This window comes from Saccoglossus kowalevskii, chromosome 20 (genome assembly GCF_978046115.1).
Source record: "Saccoglossus kowalevskii chromosome 20, keSacKowa6.1, whole genome shotgun sequence".
Classification (NCBI taxonomy): domain Eukaryota; kingdom Metazoa; phylum Hemichordata; class Enteropneusta; family Harrimaniidae; genus Saccoglossus; species Saccoglossus kowalevskii.
This window is the reverse complement of record NC_140660.1, coordinates 21887270-21892467: the sequence shown is the minus strand read 5'-3', so window position 1 is coordinate 21892467 and position 5198 is coordinate 21887270. Positions and strand designations below refer to the sequence as shown.

The 5198-nt window shown below is 35.9% G+C and overlaps 1 long non-coding RNA gene across 1 annotated transcript; it reads right to left on the bottom strand.

Moving 5' to 3' along the window:
- Positions 1–3145: 3145 nt before the first annotated feature.
- Positions 3146–4451, bottom strand: LOC144348587 (uncharacterized). The gene is made up of 2 exons (XR_014927935.1): positions 4373–4451; positions 3146–3265 (listed from the first exon to the last, which is right to left on the bottom strand). It is a non-coding gene; the product is annotated as an uncharacterized LOC144348587 (long non-coding RNA).
- Between the last annotated feature and the right edge of the window lie 747 nt (positions 4452–5198).

Genomic DNA, 5198 nt, shown 5'->3' with positions numbered 1-5198 from the left:
ACAAAACGGGCGCGTAGTCTCTGGTGCTGTCATAACCCCTATTCATTTTAAACATATAGATAGAGCATAAAATGAACACGATTTGCATGGGGGAAGCGAAATACAATTGGAAAAGACGATGTAACGAAACCAACAAGTCATCATGTTACATCGCCAGGTTTTATTGCTTTGTTGTGCCAAATGCCACACACAAAGGAGAAAAAGACAGGAGGGTAAAAAAAAGACAAGGAAAACTTATCCTACCAGCTATATGCACCATGACGGTTACCACAGGTGGTAGCAACCCAAGCCAGAAACCCGGACAGGAAAAGGCAGGCTAGGCAGAGTCGCTAAATCTCCATCCCCGCGAGGCAGAGAAAAAAGAAGAGTGAATTGTCCAGTCGTAATGGCACCGCCTTATGGACTCGGTCACGTGGTTCGTGACGTAAGGGAAAAGAATCTTGGGGTCATAGGGCTTTCCCTGACCTAGATTCTATCTCTCCATCATTGGCAGAATAGCTGATTAATGCCTACAGTTCAAAATGGTCATTTTGACTGACTGAGTCTATGGTGGGTAACTGAACGTGGTGAATTAACACAGTACATGTAGTATAATTTGAGGAACACATTCGTTCGTAGCTATTTTTTGTACAAAGATAACTTTTTCCTGAGAACTGTCAACTTGCTCTAAACAGATACCTAAAATAAATCCTTTCAAATTGTTCATGTTACCAGTAAATTGGGCAGTTAGGGATAGTCAAACATTTTTTTTTCTAAATATATTGAGAACCTGTTAAAGTGGGGGAGTCGTCACCTGCGCATGCGTCAGATGGCCATATGGTTTCATTGTTTACAAACAAGCGTCTACCCAAGAGTCTTTGCATTTTTAGCTTGTGTTGTTATCGCTTGGGACTCAATTCGTGCACAGCCATTTTGTTTATTGCAAGCTATTGAGGAGCCAATATCTCAGACATATTTAACCAAACACAGGCAGCCATTTTGTTTATTTTAGCTTGCATTCTATCTAAATAATTAAACAAAATATACACTTTTAATCTAAGTACATCCTGTCAAAACTCATTTACACCTGCATAGCAATCGAATTCTAATGCGTCATGTTAAACTTGAATCTTGTGAAATTTTAGCACAAATTACAGAGACCATCATATTTTGTGAACTGCGCAAGTGTACAGCACATGTGATTTATTTTGAACACTTAATTGTTTTGTTTCACAGATTAAATTATGTGTCGTTGATAGCATGTCTTAATTCACTGATAGCAGAGGAAGGGCACTTTGAGACCCTAAATTACACTCATAGCAACATTACAAGAAGTGAAGCCTGTAGAAAGCAGCCTTCAACATGAACTACACTGTAGGAGAAGAAACAAAGATCTCTAACGTGTGTGCGCAAAGATATTCTATGAATTATGATGCTTTCAACTTTTAATGACTTTAGCCTAGACATCACTTTGAGGAATGCTTAGAATCAACAAAAATTAAACAACAGACATTTATTATTTTGTGCAGAGTTCATAGTAAAATTACAGAATACATGAGTATAATATTATTTTTAATGAATATTTGTGCATGTCTAAATAATTATCACCAATTCCAATTTCCAAACGTTCAATCTCCCATCCATAAACACTATTGAAATGAGATAGACAAGACATGAATGTCACAGTCCTCGTTATTTGATTATAAAGTAGTACAAGGAACATCTGCAAACAGGTGAATGCATTTGCATATTTTTGGGAGGGTGTGGTCATTACTGTCAGAAGCACATCTACTCGTGTCAAGGTGTAATCCTACCAAATATGAACGAAATCAGCTCAATGGTTGTTGAGATCAAAGGAAATAACCGGATTTAGCTAATTTGCATATTTTTGGGTAGGGTAATAATAACCTAAAAGATGACTTCCGATGATAAGGAAGCTATTTTGAAATTGGGTTCTGAGAAATTAGTTCTGAGTTCTGAAAAGTATACACTACCGATTGAATACATTTGGTAAAACTTGTGAATCTGAAATCAGCAATTCATGAATCTGAATCTGAATTTAACAGAATCAATTATTCTGAGCATGCTCAGTTGCTCTGTCAGTGTAGTAGAGAGGTAATTTTGGATGAAAATCTCGAAAAAGACCCACTTAGGATTTGGAAAAAAAAATTACGTGCCTATGTAACACATACTTGTTCATCAACCTGCCAAGTTTCATTGACATCTGCTGCAGAGTCAATTTCAAAATGAGACAGAAAGTAAATCAAGTACTCCCCTTTCAGGGACTCAAAATAAAAGTAATCATCTAGATGTGAACCACCTAGGTTGTAATGCCAGTAATTTATAACTTTGGTTAAGCAAACTATCAACCATGTGCCGTACAGCAGTTCTAACAATAAAATCTTATCGTCCTGATTTGGACATAGGAGGAAAAATGGTTGGAAATTAAAAAATTATCTGTCTCATGATTTCATTATCCAAGTTATGGGCATAATAATTTATAAACAAAATCATGTAATAAGGTGATTTTCAGAAGTCATAAATGTGACTGTTGGCAAAACAGCTATTTATAGTTTAAAAAAAACACTGAAAGTGTCAACCACATTGAATATCATGTGCTTTTTCGATAGAATTCAAAATCAAGTATTTTGGCTCCTTCAAGTGACGTAAGCAAGGCTTAGATAGTTTCTCTATGTTTTATTTACATATACATATAATTTTGATGAATTCCGCTTTAACCTTTTCACCACCAGTTGTTCTAGTCCAAATTTGTCAGTACAATTTTCTTATATTTTTCAATATTTTTGGAAATGAACCATTTTTGGTTTTTACTCAAAATATTCAGCTATTTTTGTTCCAGGACTATTTTGTGAATTTGTGATGAAAAGAGGGGAACTGGTGGTGAAATGGTTAAAGTGACTGTCATCAAAACTGTGCATGTATATTGATTAGCATGGCTCACAAAACAACAAATATTTACATATTTCATATCATGCTGTTTACGAGACTTGCTGAAAGTCAGTTAATTATAAATTCAAAAAAATATGTATCATAGTTGTTTATAATTAAATGTTTTCTGTTGTTTTGAACTTTGTATAAAATGTACTTCATGTTTTAACATCGTATTTTATTTATTTCCTTCTTTCTTCTATTTTCCCTTTCCTCCTGAAGAAGGAGCAGGCTCCTCCAATTTTACCAGTGACAGTTGTCGCTTCAACTCCAGTAACTTTTTCACTTCAGCTTCAATCTTCACCTTTGCAGTTTTCAACATCCGTACTACACCACCCTGATGAAAAAACATATTCCCAGGGGGTCCACTCCATTAAAAAGAATGCATGCTTAAAAACATTTTAAAAACAAACAAAAGGCAAATAAATTTTGAATTCCACTGTTATTTAATTGTATAAACATATATATTGTACCATGCAATATGTTATTAAAAATTAGCTACAGTACAGTTCTCACGAAAGCTCTGGCTTCACTTCAGCTTCACCTTTGCTTCAGCATCGCATCATTATGGCATTGTTATGGCTTCATTGTCGCGACATTAAAAAGTTAGGCGGTTATCGCTTCACTTCATTGTGGCCTCATTATGGCGACAATGTGGCATCAGCATCGCTTCATCAAACAAAGAAGTACAGAACTCATTTCGCCCAACCAAATAATGAGGTCATACTCATGTCACAATACTTTGAAGCTGATGCCATGTTGATGCCATGAGACTGCGAAGCTGAGGCCACGGTGATGCCACAAAATAACCGAGGCGAGCACAGCTTCATTTTTCAATGACACGAAGCTGATGCCACAGTGATGCAATGCTGAGGCGACAATGATGCCACAAAAGCCAAAGCTTTCACGAGAACTGTACTGTAGATCTTAAAACGAAGATTGTGAAATATTCCAAGGATGTAATTTCATATTCATTCAGAGATTTTTTTCAAGCTCAGATTTTTTATTATTAGATCAATTGAGAGAAATATGCACCAATCAGACAAAGTTTTCACTGAAATTTTGTTAATATATATACCAAACAAACATGCCAGAATTCAATTGGAAAATCATCAAACTATCAAAACCTGGATAGGGAACCCTTCATGAAATGATGCTATGCAGCCAAATTCAATGATAAAGGCTGTTGCCATGGAAATAAAAAATATAAGCAAATTAAACAATATATTGCAAAATGTTGCAGCAGATGACTTGAAATAAGAGTGTTTGCATAGCTTGGAGCGAACATTGTGTCCCTGGGATAGAAAACATGTCGTGATGTATTAGGTATCATCCAATCAATGGCTAATAATACCTATAATTGTGATTGGTTACTAGAATATCCCTGTGTCGCATGATCTATATCAATCAATGTGATTGGTTCTTCCATTGTCATATGACCTACCTAATCAGTGACTTGAGCTGTCAGTTCTTCCACTATTTTCCCATCATTCATAGCATTTTTCTGTGCACCACCACATTTGATTGGCTTTATGGTAGATGGTTTCTGGGACTGACCACTGCAAGCAAACTGCTTCCTTAGTTCTGCTACCCTTAATGACTCTATTTTATCAAACAGTGGGCTGAAAATAGTAACAACTTTTCAGTTATACCAATGTTTTGAATGTGTTTATGGAATGTTCTACACATGTTCTGAAAGTGCATCTGGGAGGTTTTTAATCCAGCCTTGGAGGTTGCAAGTACCTAATAGTAATATTGTAAATATGTGATTAACAGTTGTTCTGTTCAACTCAAAATACGTACAGGATTTTTAAATGAACACTGGTTTACACTGTCGGTGGCTCTTTGATTGTCAACAAAATAATGTTTATTGACTAACGTGACTGCGTTTTTCAGTGTCAAATCATGTTATAAACTTTGATAATCAAAGTCACACAGCTATCACATTCTTGACTCGAACAAACATGGTGAATAACCAGATTCCTAATTTCTTTTGGTTGAAAAGTCAGATTTTCCATCAACTTTGCTGGTAAAATGTTAAAAATAAAAAAAAAAACAGTGAAACTTTGGCGAATCAAAAAAATAACTTGATGTGCACTTGTAACACCATCAATTCCTGTCTCTGTACCAACTCTGAGCTGAATTGTATCACACATGTGTGAGAAAAAGCTGGTAACGTGTAACGTGCACACACGGATGCACAGCCACAACCCAAGTTATAAGCCCCTGCGGGATTCCAGATCCGGCGAGGACTAAATATTGAGATCACT